Consider the following 20,606-nt stretch of genomic DNA (forward strand, 5'->3'; position numbering starts at 1 on the left):
TAGTACCTTAGTTATTTTGCTTTAACCATCTGTACACAATCATGGATATCACTAAAACCAGGACTGTTAATGTGCCTTGAGGGCCGAGGTTGGGAATCACTGCTCTAGACGCTTGTAAACTCGATATTTGTGTACACCCCCCATGTTTGGAGATCTGTGCATGTGCAGGTGCGTTCCTGCACAGTCGCTGACAGTGCCCCAAAAGCCACAGCATGACTGACATGCTGGCGGTGTGTGTGGGGCAGCCAGGGGCGTAACAAGACCTAGGGGGGCCCCATAGTAACATTCCCCATAGTAGGTTTTTGTCCCCCTCCCCTCTGTTCTCAGTCCCTGCCCACCCCCTCCGCGCTACCCCCCCTCCTCGACTTACCTCTGGTGTTCGCGTCCTCCTTCAGCATGTGCTGCGCAGGGCAGACGCACCTCCTCTCCCGGTCACCACCATCTCTCCTCACTGACTAATGTCCGTGCCTCCTCCCAATATCAGCCAATGAGTAGAGTCGGAGGCAGAGCCGACCAGGAGGACAGATGTGCCTGCCCTGCACAGCATACTGCTGGAGGACGCAACCATAGTTGGCCTGGCACTGTGGGTGCAGGGGAAGGGCCGGGCTTCGGAAGCCGTTCCGGGCCCCATAACAGCCGCACCCCTGCATCTACGGTTGTTACGCCAGTGGGGGCAGTGACTGGCAGCGTTCCAGAAAATGGGGTGTGCTGAGCCAGTGGCGCTTCACTGGTGCCGTAAGCGTGATTTCACCAGACCTCCCGAGTAACCTGAGGGATCCTCAGATGTATGCAGTTGATACGATGCTGCATCTTCACACACAGCAGGGAATCACAGAAGCCTGCAGTGGGCATCTTTGTACACAAGGCGCCTCCTGCGACTTTTGCATATTCAGGTACAACCGATGCGTACAAATATACAGTGGTTGTTGCAAAAGTGTCCATCTCTAAAGCCCAGTACACACTAGGTCGGCCAATTTGAAGGTTAGTAAGTGCATACACACTTACCAATCGTCTGCCCAATGTGCTAGGCTTGACGTCACAACCGAGCGAGCATTTGAATTTCCCTGCCCAGCTGAGATGTCAATCACCGGTGGTCCCTGCAGCATGTGTACGGGCGACAGTCGGGTCACCCGTACTCACCAGCAGGGCCACTCTGATATGTCTGTGAACGACGTCCATCACAGACATATCGGGTGTACACAGACACCAATGTACTATGGATATTTTGGCCATTCAATCGATATATCTATCAGTGTGTACCCAGCTTAAATCAGGCCCATTGTTTGCTGACAGTAATGTGTCTTTCAAATGCCCTATAATATTTGAATTAGCATCTCTGTTTATCCAACTTCCTCAGGGGAGGTTTCTGGGGGCTTTTTTTTGTTTGCGTTATGCCATAATTACATTGATTTAATATTGTGTCTGCAATGTGGAACATGGATAGGTGCAATATTCCTAGAGTTTGTAAGTGCTTTTCACCATGTACAGAAGATAACACTGCTGCTAAGCAAGCTGTGCTCGGGTAAGAACTCATACACTAAATGTGTGTCACTCCTATTTATCCAGTGGATCCCAGTTTATAGTATGTCAGTCTCTGGCTGTGACATGATGATACCTACAAGGTCCCCTAAGGCTTTGTTCTGGGGTTATCATTGGTTTTAGTCTCCATTAATGTTTTGCCAACAGTTTTGAAAAATTCTTCCTGTCAGGATGCTGCCTGGGATCGGCCGCTACTCACCTCTGCGCTGGTTTCCTTGGGCTTAGGTGTCCAGACGCTGGGAGTGGAGGTGAGTGGTGACTGAGTATTCTCCTTGGGGTCCGCTAGGGCTTCCGTGTCTGCGTCCTGGTTTCCGGGATGCCGGACATGGGCGCAGAGACTGGGAGCCAGTCTCTCCCAGTCATAGTCCTGTGGTCGCTCAGCTGATCCTCTGATCCAATGATCAGCTACCCAGGGGTATTTTACTCTGACTCCAGGAACAGGAATCTGCTGTTCAACTTCTTTGTTCCAGTGCCTGTGATACTATGTTGCTCTGTGCTATTCCTGCAGGGAGTTGCTTCAGCCTGCTCACAGTTCTCTAAAGTCTCCAGCTTTAGCTTCCTTGCTATTCTCAGTTTGAGAGTTAGTTCTCTCCTAGTACCATGTTTTTCTATGTCTGTGTGTCTTTGTATATGTGCTACTGAGGTGTCAGATTACCTGCTAGTACTAATTAGCTCCCAGCTGCCTCTTTAAGAATTCCCAGCCAGTCTACAGCCCTGTGTTTGTCTGTGTAAATCTGCACCAGCATTCCTAGCTTTCCCAGTATATGCATGTCTTCTCTCTGTGTCTCACTGTGCTAATCAGCTCCAGAATCTGTCACTCTCCCAGTATTTGCCTTTATCCACTCTATGTGTCTTGTCTGTGCAAAGCAGTACCAGCATTTCCAGCACTCCCAGTATTTGCCTTTGTCCACTCTGCTCTGTATCTTGTCTGTGCAAATCAGCACCAATATATTTAACTATTTCCAGTCCATGCCTATGTTCTAGCATCCAGATTCTTTCCCTGTTTTCTAAGTATTCAGATCCAGCTCCAGAGTTCAAGCATTTGGTTCACCACCAGTATTATAGCATTCATTGTAGTTTCCAGTCTACTGCCATTCCCAGGTACCTGTCCAGAGGGCCGCGACCTGCTCACTTGGTGCAGCGGAAAATCAAATCCCAATTGGAGGGGTCACTGGAAAAAACCACCAAGTGAGTTTGGGCAGGTCTAGCCAAACCTGGGTTTGGCTGCAACTAGGAGACCTAGTCCAGTCACTCCCATAGTCACCCGAACCCTGCTCACCGTCCTCCACAGAGTAACATTTGCCCCGGATCGTAACACTTCCATTCATCTATACCGAGTGGCCAAATTATTATGACCTCAAGGCAATGTTATACAAAGTAGCTATTCCGCAGATAATACTGGCATAGGATGTCTGCATACCTTCGCCTCTCTGTTATTATACAGATACAAAGACTAATGAAGTGAACCACTCATGCCATAATGGGGAAACAACATAATCTGACGGACTGTGAACGTGGAATGATTGCTGGCACTCACAGCTGCGGTGGGAGCATGAGCAAATCAGCAGCATTGGTGAATTGTTCGAGAGTCAGAGTGTAGACAGAGGGGACCAGCAGACAAAATAGTGGGTCTGAGCACAAGGCCTGTGGTCGTTAACATCTACTGGATGCCCGAGCAGAGCAGAGAGTGGTGAGACTTGTTCAGCCCACAGACAGGCCACAGTGTGTCAAATTACGGATAATTTGAATCAGGGATCAAATCAGGGTCTCTCAATGAACAATACGCTGTGCATTACATCCTATGGGCTACAAAAGCAGAAGGCCTGTCCATACACCATTGCTATCTGCTGCAATGGTGCCACCACTTTGTTCAGGAACACAGAAATTGGATGGATCATGTGTTCTAACAAATCAAGTTTTTAATTACACCATGCACGGAGTAGGATGAGGATATGGAAAAAAAAGCATGGATCTTTCTTGCGTCTTCATGAGTCACAAATTGATCCGCTAACATCAAACCTTCAGGAACTAGAAGATGCAGTTCATCACATTTGGATTAATATTTCCCATGAGACATTCCGATAGTTAGTAGAATCCGTGCCCAGAAAAATTCAAGCCGTATTAAGGGCAAAAGTTGGCTCAACAAAATACTAACCCGGTGGTCATAATAATTTGGCCACTCAGTGTATATGCAAATGAAACTATAATAATAATTTTATTTATATAGTGCTGACTCAAAGTCACTTTACAGACATCAGAAAACATGGTACATTGTACAAGGATTTGGTATTGCAGAAAATAGAAAACCACACAGATAATTAAAAACAACCGAAACTAGAGAGCACAGTTAGCATATTACAGGGTCGGTGCAGACATTTTGGGAAATAACTTCCACGGGTTATATATTCTACCCACAAAAGGTACCAAATGAGGCAGCCATCTTGGACGCACTACATATGATTACCTTGGGTGGAATAGGCAGGGTCGGTTCAAGGTTTCTTAGCACCCTAGGCATTTCTTCAGCTTTATGCCCCCCCCCTGCCCCCACCATTGATAGCTACACAAGCCCTTCTACAGTGCCCCCAGTAGTGGCCCCCCTGTGCAGTTCCCCCAATAGTGGTCCCCCCTATGCAGTGCCCCCAGTAGTGGTCCCCCCATGCAGTGCCCCTTATATAGTGACCCCAGTAGTAACCCTCCCTATGCAGTGCCCCCAGTAGTGGCCCCCCCGATGCAGTTCTCCCAGTAGTAGTCTCCCCCCAGCAGTGCCCCAGTAGTAATCCCCCCAGTAGCAGCCCTCCCTATGCATGCCCCCAGTAGTGGTCCCACTAGTGCAGTGCCTACAGTAGCAGTGCCCCTAGTAGTAGCCCCGCAGCAGTGCACCCAGCAGTGCCCCTAGAAGTACCCCCATTAGTGCCCCTAGTAGTACCCCCATTAGTGCCCCTAGTGGTGCCCCCAGTAGTACCCCCATCAGTGCCCCTAGTAGTACTCCAGCAGTAGTCTGCCAGATACACACACACACATGAAAAAAAACAACCCTCCACTTACCTTAAATCCCGCTCCGGCATGCTCCTCCGTCCGGCATTCTCCCGGGCCGGCCCGCTCTGCATGATGGGAGAGACATCATGACGTCTCTCCCATCAGCCACTGCGGGAGCTGGAACCCCGGCTCCGGCAGTGGGCGCAGCAGCCGATGAGAGTCTGTATGCCTCTCATCGGCTGCTAAAACAAACACACAGCTGCTGGCGCCGGCGGCTGTGTGTTTGTTCCTAGTAGTGTTGTGCGGACGGCACTTATGTGCTGGTCCACAGTACTGCCCTGCAGGGCTGGCGCTCTTAGGCAAATGCCTAAGTTTGCCTAGTGGTAACGCCAGCCCTGGGAATAGGTTACGCTTAGAAGAGATGACACAAAATGGGTGGTTGCAACGTCCTAAAGCTAATAGTAGGGACCCTCCATAATAGTCAGGTCCATGTATTTTTTATCCAATCCATGAGTGTACCTGGTGGGGTAGCCATGTTTGGCACACTACAGGTTACACTCTGGGAGATAAGCCATACAAGAACCTTTGTCATATATGGGAAAACTGACACGTGTGACAGTATGATATACTCAGTATGAATAGATCCACGTGAAGTACATTCTGCCCATGGAGGATGTACTTCAGTGGAGGTATAGCACACCGGCATAGCTTACAGTGGGACGTAAGCACATGGTACAAAACAGGGAATAGCAAATACAGCAAACAGTAATGCAGTTCGGGCATGACATATACGGGTGACTGAAACGTTTGTAATATGAAGGCCACTGAATGAATAGATCCACGTGTTCATTCTGCCCAAGAAAGAACCATCCGAGGCAGCCATCTGGGGCGCACTGTGTAGGTTACACCTGGCAGGTTTTGCAATCAGCAGAAGTACAACATCCAGGAGGAAATAAAAAATACTGTATTAAAAGAATGGTGACAGCATTATAAGTTAAAATCTATGTTATGCTAAAGTTAATCAGAAATTAAAAATAATTATATCTTGTATGCACCCTGTAATAATGTATTACGGTTTGATTTCTGTAGAACAATTGATAATCCGTGGCATACATTTATGATTAAACAGTATCCATGTTATTTGGGATAAAGCCATCACCAGAGCTACAGATTAGAGCAAAATCCAACTCAAAACCGAGACCACTATCAAAATGTACATATCTGAGTACATGGTTTTATTCACCTATCTTTTTTTTTTTTTAAATTGCGTAATTTCTATTGAACATTTTAAAGACTTACACCCAGACAGAGATAAAAGAATAAAGCATAAAATAATTATGGCAGTCGTGAAAAGTGGCATAAAGCAATATGAAGCCAAATCAGCAAACAGATCAGAGGATATAGAAAAACAATGAATAGCATAACATTCATAACAAGGATATACAAAAGCCCCATAGCATATATGGATGAACTAACGAATACCCAAAGGCGCCATTCGGATCCACGTGACATGGAGCTGGAAAAAAATGTGGGGCATTAGTGACACATACCAAAATAATAAACAGTTGACATAAATATCCCACCATCACGGAACCATTATAAAATTAACGCATAAAGGGAAAAAAGTAACGAAAATATAAAAAACAAATCTGCCAAACTATCAAAACTAAACACTCCAAATTATAACCCCCACCCCATAGCCTCCCCACCTGTGTAACCTAACCCCAGCCAAGGCATACTTGGATCCTGAAATATCCCTCCCAACAGAGGATAGATACACTGCATAAATTACAGAGGCAACTATAAAAATGACCATAACCTATGTACTGTATATCAGGCCGCCCCACAAAATATTAGAATTCTACATAAACAAAAAAGGTAGATCAATAAACAAACTTATCCACCTATCTTTTAGTTGGTATATATACATCCTGACATCTAAAAGGTATTCTGATGTGGGCCTACTACATATGTGTCCTAATAGGAATTGGTATGTAATGCTGGCAGATCAAATACCGACAGCGGCAGCCCGACGGATCGAAATCCCGACTGCGGCAGGTCGGGACCCTAACCCTCTCCTCTCCCTACCCGAACCCTCCCTTAGTGGTGCCTAACCCTAACCTTCCCCCTAGTGCCTAGCCCCAGGGCCGGCCCTAGCCCAAATTTTTTGGTAGGCGAGTATATTTTTTGGCGCCCCCCTATGCAGTGCCCCTTGTGCCCCCAGTAGTAAGCCCCTTATATAGTCCCCCCAATGCAGTGCCCCCAATAGTGGTACCCTTTATGCAGTGCCCTTTAAACAGGGGCCCCAGTTGTAGTTCTTCCCCGCCCTATGCAGTACCCCCAGTATTGCCCTTTTATATAGTGCCCCCAGTAGTAGTCCCCCCCTTGTAGTGCCCCCAGTAGTAGTCCCCCCCTTGTAGTGCCCCCAGTAGTAGTCCCCCCCCTTGTAGTGCCCCCAGTAGTAATCCCCCATTGTAGTGCCCCAGTAGTAATCCCCCCCTTGTAGTGCCCCCAGTAGTAATCCCCCCCTTGTAGTGCCCCCAGTAGTAGCCCCCCTTGTAGTGCCCCCAGTAGTAGCCCCCTCTTGTATTGCCCCCAGTAGTAGCCCCCCTTTGTAGTGCTCCCAGTAGTAGCCCCCCCTTGTAGTGCTTCCTGTAGTAGCTCCCGCTTGTAGAGCCCCCAGTAGTAGCCCCCCTTGTAGTGCCCCCAGTAGTAATCCCCCCTTGTAGTGCCCGCAGTAGTAATCCCCCCTCCTGCAGTAGAGATGTAATAAAAATAAAAAAAACACTTACCTGAAACCCCGCTCCTGGTCCCGCCGCCGCTATCAGCTTCTCAGTCAGTCCTCCGGGCCAGTTTGCATCGTCATGACGTCTCTCCCATTACCCACTGCGGGAGCCGGAAGATGCCGGCTCCGGCAGTGGGAGCAGCAGCCGATGAGAGTCTGTCTGACTCTCATCAGCTGCTAAAGCAAACACACAGCCGCCGGTGCCGGCGGCTGTGTGTTTGGCACTATGTAGCGCTGACCGAACTCCGTCCGGTCAGCGCTACACCCGCGGCCTGCTTGGTGCGCCGCTGAGGCGCCCTCCTCTATGTGGCACCCTACGCAGCTGTGTACCATGCTTAATGGGAGAACCGGTCATGCCTAACCCTCACCTTCCCCCGTTAGTTTCTAAACCTAACCCCCCCTCCCCGCACCCTAACCTTCCCGGGGAGGGTGCCTAACCCTCCCCTTTTGCCTACCCTGACCCTCCCGGGGGGGGTGCCTAACCCTAAGTCTCCCCGGGTGGTCCCTAAATCTAACCCCCCCTCCCTGCGGCTAAATGCTAAGACAGCCGGCTTACCTTCGTTCGGTATGCTGTGTGTCGGGATTTTGTAGTGGGGCTAATGATAGGCGTCAGGATTTAGACGCCTATCTTTAGTCTGATGTCGGGATGTCAGTGTCGGGATATCCCACCCGCCGGTGTCCTGACTGCATCCCGTCCTCATACACCAGTGGCGGATTTTGCCTACTGGCTGGGTGGTTGCAGGCCCCCCAGTAAAATCCGCCACCTCAGTGAGGCAGTTGCAGTCTGTGACTTCACTGACTACACTGTGACTGGCAGTGGCTTCTCATTGGAAGTGCTACTTGCCAGTCACATACACAACAGGCAGTTTCAGGGGGAGGTGTCTCCTCCCTCTGGGATTTGCCAGTCTGGGCTGCTATTAGCAGAGAGCGGCTTTCAGTAGGAAGCCGCTCCACTGCCTTTCGGCCAGCCCTACCCGGCTCCTAGGGACTGCAGACGATAAAGCCAGTGATATGCGCATGTGAGGTTCTCCACCGCTAGTGCGCACGTTCCGGTCTCTGCGCCTGTCAGATCCATTGCGCAGTTGCCGGGACACAACCAGGAGTGACACAGGAGCCGGTAAATGTTTCTTCTGTATCCTCTCCTTCACGGCAGCAGCAGCCCCCCTCATCTAAGAGGGTAAGCACTAATACTGTCATACACTATTGCTCAAGTCGCAGTTAGTAGTCCCTCTCGTGGTGCCAGTTCCCAGGCAAGTCGGCTGCGCCAAGCATCTTTCTCGCTCAAAATGTGGGTCTTATTTGCATATATTAAACAACTGGGAGCAACAAAACTACTATGCTAGATTGCACTGATCAATATGATATGCAGCATTTGTATATCTGAGTGCGACTGAGTCTGAATCTGTGTAGGAAATGCTCTGATGCAGCGGCCGCGGCTTTTTCTCATGCCAAATTCCATTGTGTTTCCTCTGCGACTGTACGTGTTTAAAACGAATTACTTTGCAGTTAAAGTCAAAGCCAATGTGCTCTACTAGCGCCAGGCCTCCTTTTTGCGTCTTTATTAATGAAAATACGTCTAAGTCGCAATGCGATGCAACTAGGAAGCAGCAGCCTACTGTGCTGATTAACTTGATATGTAACACTTTTATATCTGAGTGCGACTGAGTCTCTGAATCTGTATACAAAGTGCTACAATGTAGCGGCCGCAGCTTTTTCATTCCAAGTTCCATTGTGGTTCATATACAGACTCAGGTGCACACAGTAATACAAGTGTCATATATCACATTAATCAGCACAGTCTGTTGCTGATTCCTATTTGCATCTCATTGCAACTTAGATGCATTATCGTCTAAAAAAGACGCCCGGTGCTAGCATAATAGCACGGGACCTGGCGGCTCACTCATGCCAGGCAAGTCACGCAGCCTGGCATATTGATACTAGATGTTTAAGGACACATCTGTAAAGGGTTACTGTACAGTGTGTGGTGTGCTGTGGCCCATATAATATATTCAGCGGTGGTGACACAGTGGTAAAACCAGGGTCTTTACTGTGATATGTAGTCTCTGTACAGGACACGGAAAAGGGCACATCATCCGCTATGGAGGACAGAGAAGAGATGGCACGTGGACAGGCCGTGCATGCACAGTAGCACATTGCGGCTAGCCTTGTCGATGGTTGCGCAATGACGTCCGCGCCTCTCCATGCAGTATGGGTCCTAGTGGCTCAAGAGTAGACAGAGCAGAGTGCTCTGCTCCAACACCCCCCCACCCTTCCCCTTTTTACTAAGGGATGTCTTTGGTTACACAACACAAACATTAACAAACGTTTCAATAACTTGAAAGTTTATCTGTAACCAAAGACACAGGGGCCTATTCATCAAATGATAAATGGACCGGTAACCATACGGAAATGCTAGTTTCTGCATGTTTAGGGTACTGGGCCATCATCATTTGTTGTCCCAAATGGACCACCTGTTATACAGCAAACTCCAAAACTGAACGTTTTTGCGCCATCTACAGATGGCGCTTGTTCTCGGATCCCTGCTCCTTCCTTTGGGAAGGAGTTCAAGGGATGCAAAGAGGGAAGCCGTCTAGAAGTTTTTGTATGTTGTCGTACTTTAGGTGACTGAGACTCCTTTAACACAGCTCCATGGACTAGTTGGAATCAGAAGCCGCCGTAGCACAACACTCTGCTGTACACAGCACACTGTCCCTCTGCGACTTGGACCTTGAAACCCTTTTTAGTCCTTACGCTGATGGCAAGCAGATTGGTTCCTAGATCTGGTACAAATCTTACATCTCCAATTCTGTGACAGCTATTTCACCCTTGATCCTGAAGTGTACAGTAATTGTCCCGTCTTTTGTGGCATTTAGGACTTTGGACCTCATTCAGAGCCGCTCGCAAAAAGCGAGCGCTCGCTCTGAATGAGGGCGGCCGCTTTTTTTTTTTTAGCTGGCCTCCTGGCCGCTCGCTAAGCTGTGGGTGACCACCCACAGCTTTTGTGAGCGGCCAGGTGATGGTCGCGGGCTTGCGACGAGACCCTTGTGGTAGGGTTTCGTCTGCCGCAAGCCCCAGTGAGCTTCCTGCTCTAATAGAGCAGGAAGCTTACTACTGACATCACGAGTGATGTCAGTAGGGCCGCCCACAAATGGCAGGTGTTCCTTCCTCAGTTTGTCCAGCGACCCCCCCCCCCCCTCCCCACCTACAAAACGGAGTGAGCTGTTGATCAATATCGACATCCGCCCCGTTTGTAGCGAGCCCCGGAGCGAATTTCTCTCTCGCTCCGGGGCTTGCGGACACGTGCGGCGCGTGCGCAGTGCCCCACCATCGACCCGCTTGCGGATCTGAGTCCATGTACCAGCAGTACCACTTAGTCTGCATTCTGAGGCCTTATGTACCATCTTGTGACACTTGAAGTACTTGAACTTGGCTCTTTGGGATTTGCGCCCTCTGATAGCAAGGCAGAATTCACAGCATTTATCTCAACAGGAATGAGTTCTTCAAACTGCAGCAGCTTTGCCTGTACAATCTTTGTTGATAGCTTGGTAGCGCATGATTCCAACTACTACTACTAGTAAATCATACTCTGGCATAAGATTTTGTAGAATCTCCCTTGCCGTCCATTGCAACCTCCTCCTTGTCTATGTGGACACCTGCAGATATCAATTGCTGATAGACAGCATCCTATCTATATATTAATTAGTGTTCTTGCATGCACTTAACTTAGTGCTGTACATTTAGAGTTATACGCCATTGCTACTGCATCTGCAATTTCCATAGATGTGGATGTGTGAAAAAATGCTAATGCAACAGCGGCTGGGACTTGTACTGAGACGCCCACCTAAGCCATAGCAGCTGTCCACAACTGAGTACACATACGCAACATCGGACGCAAGTTAGGCAAACATTCCTTCCTTGAGAAGCCTATGGTCACTCAGAATGGCTTCCATAACTGAGACACCGGTCTTGCTGGTTTTACACTTGTTACATATAGGTGAAAATGGGGAAATCTGCCTGTGCCCCCCCAAAAAGACAAACTAATATTGGATAATAGTATAGAAGTCTATTAGTGACCTTAATAAAATAATTTGGGGTTCTTAAATTGTCTGAATAGGCTATTATAAAAAAAAATTCTCAAACAGTGAAAAAATTACAGAAAGCTATAGTTTTTCTGTATAATAATGCTCTACTTAAATTGGGGTGCATAAAAATGCCTGTAAGTACTGTATATATTTGTGTCATTTTAAATCACTTTAAAAAAACAAACTTCTAAATACACCTCTAAAACCCACCTGCAATCTTAAAAACACCTGTCCCATTCATACAGCACCCTTATATACCTGTCCCACATCAATTAACCCATTTTCCTGCACTGTACACATTTTCACCCCAAAAATTACATGTCATTATTGGCCAGATTAAGATAATTAAAAAATAAATATTGCCTAATTAGTCATGAAGGAGGGTGTCCCAGTGGTTCTGAACCAAGTCCTGACATTTTTACATTAAAATAGGGAATTACCTCAACTTTTCACCTGCTCAGGAAGTGGTGAAAATAAATTTGTGTTGAATCCTATGGAGAATTATCGGGTGCAATAACCACTTTTCCTGAAAAGTGAAAACTATCCACACAAAAATGGCTTATCGTCTCTAATTGAATTCTCCCCGGAGCCTGCTAACTCGGCAAAATTCATGCTAGCACCTGCCCTGCACATTATTTCACCCATAACCACTGAACTGATGTGGTTGCATGGGATACGAATGCAGCTAGGTGAGCTTCAGCTGATACGTGATACGGTGTGACCGCACTGCCTCGCTGTGTTTTTGAAGAGGATATTTGTTCTACACATGTGCAGAACGGATCTCCTTTGACTCCCCGGACTCTCCTGCGGACCCGGCAATTTCAGACCAGATTTGCTGGAAAAATCGTCAGTTAAGTGGTTAATATAAATAATGGTCTTTTTCTGTACTCACTTAGATCCTTTTATTCTGCATACCTGCAGCTGCTTTCTTGGTGTCCTTCACACGCTGGTAGTTGGACCCAAAACCTATTTTCAGAACCTATATATGTTAATATAGGTATCAGCGGTATGTGATGGTGGTCAAGCCGCACGATAAACAACTTTGGTTTATTAACAAACACTTCCAAGGAAGCATTTATCATAAACAGTCTAATAGTACAATACAGGTGCCTTCCAAATGAACTCACCACCGCAGTTCATTACCATATACCAAACGATCGGCGACACTCAATGCTGACATACTGTATAGATCTCTTGCAACTGTAGTCTGACGTTTCAATGTTTATTAAAACATTTTTCTCAAGGTGCATAATACAAACACCAGTTAATATACACATGCAAGTATCCCCAGCTGTCCATGACGCCGGTCCCCGCGAAGACGCGAATGTGATGACGTCACTGGTCTCGCAAGAACCTGCGGACCTAGAAGAATTTATGCTGATTTGAAGGCAAAGGGTGGTCACATCAAATATTGATTTGATTTAGATTTCTTTTCTGTTCATTCACTTTGCATTTTGTTAATTGATAAAAATAAACTATTAACTCTTCTATTTTTAAATGTATTCATAATTTGCAGCATTTTTTCCACACCTGCCTAAAACCTTTACACTGTACAGTATATGTGTGTATATATTAGGGATGTGCAGGCTCGGTTCTACTCGGTTCCGTTCGGTTTTTTTTACCGAATCTTATTGGCTATCCAAAACTCGTGACAGCTGAAACCCAATAAGATTCGGGAAAAAAAAAACAACGGAACCGAGTAGAACCGAGCCTGCACATCCCTAGTATATATATATATATATATATATATATATATATATATATATATATTAGGGATGTGCAGGCTCGGATAGGTTCGAGTTTGCACGTGGAGTTCGGATTTTTCCCTCCAAAAAAACGGAACTCAGAACGAGGCAAAACGTCATCTTACATGGACGAACATCATCATTCCTGGTCTTTTGTCCAGGAATGATGATGTTCGTCCATGTAAGATGACGTTTTGCCTCGTTCTGAGTTCCGTTTTTTTGGAGGGAAAAATCCGAACTCCACGTGCAAACTCGAACCTATCCGAGCCTGCACATCCCTAATATATATATATATATATATCTCTCAAATTAAATCAAGAGGGCGCTCTGGTAGACACACAATTATGTCTATCCTAAATAGACCCACAGTGGTAATATTAATTCATGAATTTAAGTTCCTGATTGAGGACTTCAGTCTTTCAGAGAATGATGTTAAAGGGTATATCAGGAACTATGGTGTCTTAATGTTTATATGGATGCAATATCCTCAGAGATCATATATTCAATAGTTCCTTCACTGTATACTTACATTAAACATGTACCCGACAGTGAAACAATATATTTAAAATTCTTATATATTTATTAAAACAAACATTTTTCTCATAAAATACACTACTGTGCAAAGGTCTTTGGCCAAGGAAAATAATTTAATAAAAAAATCTAGTGAAATAATGAAAATATTTATTCATAATAATGTTTCACATGATATTGTAACTAAACATTATCAAAATTATTTATACTTTTATAGTATAACAAAAATGTAATCTTAAATTTGGCTTTCATCAGTGTGTCCTCCTTTGGCGCGTATCACTACTTCACGTAATTTGTGCATTCAAGACACCAACTTTAGTTTCGTAAATTATACCTTTCCAGGCCTCGTTCAGACATTCTCATAAGTTTTTAGTATTTGTTGGAGCCATTACACAAACTTTTCTGTCTAATTCATCCCAGATTTTCTTAATGGAATTGAGATCAGGTGTCTGAGGCCATGTCATAATTGTAGAACTTTCTGCTTTACTTTTCAAATAATTGATACACAGTTTAGATGTGTACTTAAGGTCATTATTTTGTTACGTGATGAACCCCTTTCCAATATTTTGAGTTCAACTTGGTACAGCGTGAGGTTCTTAAATACTGTATTATCGTTTCTTATCCATAGTTGATGTTATTTGAACTACATCTCCAAACATTCCTCCACCAAAAGCACCCCAAATCATGACATGACCACAACCATGTTTAACTGTATGACTTATACAATTATCTAGCACATGTTCTCCGACCATTCTTCGAACATACTGATATGTGGTTCTGAAAAGTTCAAATTTGGACTCGTCGGTTCAAAATACTTTATTCCACTGATCCATTGTCTAATACTCGTGTTCTTTGGCCCATCAAAGGCGTTTTTACTGTATTTACAGATCTCAATAATTTTTTTGCAAGCTACTGTATGCAACCATTTAGACCTACATTAAGCAGACGTCTTTTAACTGTATCAGCAGATAGTGGAGTTTGTCTAATTTTATTGAGTTCTTTTATTGCAGTTGCTGGGATTTTTCGGTTTCGCTTACTCATTATGATTTATCTTCCCTTTTTGATGTACACCTGGGTCGTCCAGAACATTTTTTAGTCACCTTTTTACCAGTTTCTTTGTATCAAGCTAATGTATTACACTAGATCGTGGAATTTTTAATTTTTAGCAATTTGTTGATGAGTATAGCCTTCTTCAGAGAGAGTTTGAATGTTGCCACGCAATTCAAGTGAATATAAGTTATGGTTATTATTATTGATTTTAACACTGTAAAAAAGTTCATTAAAATAAAAAATTTAACATATAAAATATTAAATTAATAAAAATATATTTTAATAAAAAATATTATTGAATAAAATTAATCAACATACATACCAGATTTATTAATGACCAGCTCTAAATTTTCAATAAACTCTTGGGACTGCGATGAAAATTAAATACGCTTGTGTTTATGAATAATGTGGTAAATTAAGTATTTGAAGTAAAGTCCTAAAGTCTTGTTTATATTCATGATAATTTTAGGGAGCAATTAAAGTTTGATATTGATTAAGATATAGCAATAAAAGTAAACATAAACTTTGGCCAAAGATTTTCACATGCTCGTGTAGCTTTCAATACAAAATCATCATAACTGTTACATGCACTATTAACTGAAGATCTGTTTCCACATCTGCTGATGGAAGTTCCACTCTTTGCATCACCATAGGATAAGACGTGAGTTCGTAGCAAATGTGGTTTACAATATTGTGGACACAGATTCCTTATGTCCAATGCGTTTCGTCATCAAGTTCATCAGGGGTAATACAGTAGTCAGCAATGTGATACAACCTTCAATTCTTTATATCAAACACCATATGGTCAGTGACAGGTCCTTGGTGACAAACCTAGATGAAACTTCCAGCTTTTTCTAAACAGCCAGCAAAATTGTTCAGAAATTGCAGGTTTTATTTTATTTAATATAGTTTAAAAAGTATTATTGAAAATATATATAAATAATTAGTGGAAAAAAAATGTCTAAGAGGTGTCTCAAACCACCCCGTGCCCATAGGCCTCTATTATAAAATAACTTCCCACCCCCCATTGGCAATAGACTTCCCAGTGGTCATAAATCCTAATAACAGTACTCCCCCCACACCACCTTAGTCAGTAGCGCACGTAGGGGGGGTTTCTGAGTACCCAGAAACCCCCCCCTGACAGACTCGGGAGCAGGCATCATGCTATTAAGAGAAAATGTGTTTCTACCTATATGCGTGGTGCTTTACTCTGCTACAACCAAGAAGTGAGGTTCAAAATATATTCAAAGGACCTCGCTTAGTATAGTTATATAAAAACAGATTTATTTCTGTATATCAAAAATTATAGACAGTATAATATAAAACGTAGAACTTGACACACGTGTAAAAAAAACATATACAAGATATGTCATGCAAATAGTGGTATATGAATAAACATTTAGGGATTAGTAATCCCAAAAAAGTGGCAGTTTAAACATAGGTACATATAGGAGGACAATAAACCTCCACATGACTATCAGGAAAAAAGTTGGATCATACCAGTCCTGGAGAGATGGAGCCACAGGTGTTAAAGAAGAATACAGAGTGTTCCAGATACACCCTGAATTGGCTCCAAAGTTTTCATCCAAACTGGTAGGCTCTTCTGACCGAAGGAAAGCTTGGTTTCTGTCTGTAGGTACTGATGGATCATTGCTGACGCGTTTCAAGATGTCCCAATCTCTTCCTCAAGGCCACGCATATAGGTAGAAACACATTTTCTCTTTCATTGTATCTTTTGGGGGCCACTTAGGGGTACCCCCTACCTAAGCGGGCATGCAAATTACTCTTTGACGCGCATGTCCACATTATCTTAAAATCCACAAGCATCATGCTATTAAGCCCTGCCCCCTCACGGCAAAAAGCTGCAATTCACGGGTCAATCGGGAGGAGACGAAGCCAAAATGACGCGATTCCATTATAATCGCATCATTTGGCTCCATCCCCTCCCGATTGACCCACGAATCGCTGTAGTTCCATGCTAGGGGGAAGGGCCGAATGACATGGTGCCAGCCTGCCAGGTCTGCAAGGTAAGGGTATGTGTGTAATGTATATATGTATGTATGTGTGTTTACATATATATATATATATGTATATATATGTATATATATATATAAATATATATATATACAGTTTGCCTGAACCCCCCTGTAAAAATCTTGCATTTGTTCCTGTTAGGAGTAAAAAAATCCCTGTTTTATAAACCATTCCCCCCCCCCCCTGTAAAAAGCTAATTTTTTCAGACACCCCCCTCCTCCTACTCTGTGACTAGTGTAATTAATTTTTTTATTATCTTATCCCCCAAGCATTGTATTTCTTTATTTTACCCCTCCCCTACCCCTACTGATACTAGATACCCGCAGGAGTTGTCCCTCCCCCCTACCCCACATACAGAGTGCAGCAGAGGGGGGGGCTGATGATCACCCCCCACTGCTGCATCTGATATCTGCACTTGCAAAATTCAGCCAAATAGTACTTGGAGGGGAACTGAGTTCCCCTCCTCGCACTTTGATCCCTGGTACATGCGCTCCAAAATGCCGTTTGCACTTCATACTGGGTCGTGATTCTGGCAGTCGCATCACTGCAGGGGGTCCGGGGAGTCAGAGGAGATCCGTCCTGCACTTGTGCAGTATGGATCTCCTCTTATAAAGCCGGGGGACACAGCAGGACAGCGTGGTCGCATGTGATGCAACCTTGTCAGCTGAAGCACAGTATCATCACATGCAACCACGCCAGTTAAGTGACTATTTTATTTTCAAGGTCTATATTCCTTATTTAGTATGTCAAACATAGTTTGGCATTATATTGTTTCTTATTTTTGGTGTCTATTCATAGAAAACACTGTCAAATATTTACTAAAAATATTTAGTATTTGTCAACATTGAATATTTTTATTTTATTTGGAACACTATAATAATAACAATCTGTAAAAGAGCTTAGATATATATTTATTTATTTTTTTTATCAAACTAGTAGCAAATGTTATTCTAAGAAGCTGTGTGCTATATTTTCCAGTACCTGATGGGAAGGTGTTTAAGAGAAAGGTCGGGCATAGACTGAATGGCATTCAGGGATGATAATTATACTAAATGGAATAAGTGCAGAACACAAATATTCCTCAGGGCACTTCCTGTATTAGACTATTAACAATGTCAACCATTTAGTTTTTTTTTTCTTTTTGTTATTTTTTTTTAATTCACTGTAAACTTCCAGTAAGGTTAAAATATTCTAATATTCTTATTAATATGGACTTTACATGTATATTCTTTATTTCATTCTTGTCTAATTGTCATATTCTCTGGGCCAAATGTAATAGTTCAGGATTTGTGGGAGCTGGCGCATTTCTGGCGAGATTAAAGTGGCAATTAATTAAATTAATTTAGTGGCAAAACTAGGTTGGTATTGCTTTTAAACTAATTTCTGCTTTAAATCTAAACACTATCGCCAGCTCCCAAAAATCACAAGCTATTAAGTTTGGTCCCGTCTCTTCTTCCTGACCCTTGGAGTGTGCAAACTGCAGTTGCTGAGGCTGCTATTAGAATGGAGGGCTCTATCCAGGCTTGGGAGTAAATGAAGTGTTGCTTTTCAAAACCGCCATGTGCAAGAGAATGACGCTTTGTGTTAACTGAGTCTGGCGAGGGCATTCTGTCTCCCACCATGTTCTCCAGCATCCTTTTCATAAATGATTCACTATGCTGCGACTAGAGCTACCTCTTGGTTCAGGTCCATGGCATCTTCCGCAATTTAAAGCGCCGATCAGCTGATTGCTGAACACTTGGGTGCGCTGTGTTTGAATTAGGGCTGCCTATATAAGCCTCAATCTGGCTACAGCAAGCTAACAAATTTATTGGGTCCTTTTGCCTTGCTCCAGCCATATTATATATAATGTCAGTTTGCCCGTAGACCAGTTACAGCCTGTTCTACCAGTGCCTGTAACCCTGACCGGTCTGCCTGTTTACTCCATTTTTGAACCTACAGTATGTTTGTGCTCCAGACCTTTGGCCCCATCTGACCGCTGTGATTCTTTACCAGTGTTTACACTCCCAGCTAGTTAAGTGAAGGGGTCAGTTAGAGTGATGCGAACAGCACCAAAGTTCATAATGGTTTGCCATGGCTTCTGGTGAAAACCATGGGGTCCATTAGACTTTGCACCTTGACATTGCCAGCGCTAACCTTTCACTAGCTAAACAAATCCATCCCGTATGCAAGTGTGACATTGCATCTTCTGTGGTTTCATACGCTGGGTTTAAAGGGACAATAATTTTAAATACAAAACCAGGCATGTATTGTATTGGTCTAATGTAAGCTGTGTAAGGGCATGTTTGCGAACAAATACAGAGTAGCCCATTCTCCTGCCAAAGCCGTATCAATTGCAGGTGTCTAAGGGTAAGTGATGATTATAGCGCTAATGATGATGCAGTAACGAGAACTGATTAATCCAGAGGTTCCCAAACGTGGTCCTCAAGGCTCCCCAACAGTTCAGGATTTGGAACTATCCATGATTGAGCACAGGTGGTTAAATCAAATTGACTGAGGTACTGATTAAGTCACCTGTGCTCAACCATGGATATCTCTAAAACCTGAACTGTTGGGGAGTCTTGAGGACCACGTTTGGGAACCTCTGAGTTAATCGCTGCCGAGTCACTGCTTACGCTGATCATGCATATATTATATGATATTGTGGGCCTAGTTTTAGCAAAATTTGTTTTGTACACAAGAAGAGTTTTTTTATAGAGCTTTATTATTATTTTATGCAAACCTAATCGCAAATGTGTGTTTCACTATCAAACAAAACTTAAAAAAAAGTGTGTAAGTGTACCTAATTTATGCCAGAAGTAAACAGTGCTACCGTTGCAGACCAGCACAGGTTTTGTGATATGCAACTTTCTATATGCACACGTTTGCATTTTGTTTTCCGATGATCCAACTGTACAGCACGTCTGCAAATTTGGATGCAAATGCTTCCAAACTAAATATGAGAACCAGGCAATGGGTATAAATGCAGGAAACAACCAAAGAAAGGATATGTGGGAAGGCAGTCTTCTAAGCCCGCTCCGGGTACATGCCACAGTTAGTGGAAAGGTCATCCACCACGTTACAAAATAGGTCATGTGACACCATGGTGTCATGCAAAAACCAACATACTTTGGGAGGGGCTAGTAACCATTCACAGATGAACACCGAGATGTTGTGGTTTTTGTTGGTGGTGTTAGATGTTAGAAGCATTGACACATTCTTAGTGTTTTTTCCTTTTAATCTGGTAAATATTAAAATATAAAATGATGGTATTCCAAAGGATAAATATTGGATTTATTTCTGGTGCACCCAAAAGCTTGGGGTGCTGTATGAGGATTAATCCAAACATAAGAACAGGAGCAGTCCAGTGCTCAAAGTAACCACTATAATGACCTAATCATGGTGCTATGGGACTCTGAAATGTTATTGCATAAATCAATAGGTGCGTACTTGGATGTGTATTGTATCTTTATTTGTAGGGTGCCACAAAGGGTCCGCAGTGCCTTACAGAGTGCAAATACAGACATAGTGCAAACAAATACAGTCAGGTGCATAAATATTGGGACATTGACAGAATTTTAATATTTTGGCCTCTATTCACCACCAAAATGGCTTTGAAATGAATCAAACAAGATGTGCTTTAACTGCAGACTTTCAGATTTAATTTGAGGGTAATTACATCCAAATCAGGTGAACGGTGTAGGAATTACAACAGTTTCTATATGTGCCTCCCACTTTTTAAGGGGCCAAAAGTAATGGGACAATCCAAACAATCCTAAATCTAACTTTCACTTTTTAATACTTTGTTGCAAATCCTTTACAGGCAATTACAGCCTGAAGTCTGGAACGCATAGACATCACAAGACGCTGGGTTTCATCCCTGGT

The 20,606-nt window shown here is 43.9% G+C and overlaps 1 protein-coding gene across 2 annotated transcripts in view; it reads left to right on the forward strand.

Moving 5' to 3' along the window:
- Window positions 1–20,606, forward strand: part of MIPOL1 (mirror-image polydactyly 1) — a 458,494-nt gene that overhangs the window by 275,654 nt on the left and 162,234 nt on the right. The gene's annotated exons all lie outside the window — the stretch shown is intronic.

The sequence above is a fragment of the Taudactylus pleione genome, unplaced genomic scaffold (genome assembly GCF_031769625.1).
Source record: "Taudactylus pleione unplaced genomic scaffold, aTauple2 ptg000113l, whole genome shotgun sequence".
Classification (NCBI taxonomy): domain Eukaryota; kingdom Metazoa; phylum Chordata; class Amphibia; order Anura; family Myobatrachidae; genus Taudactylus; species Taudactylus pleione.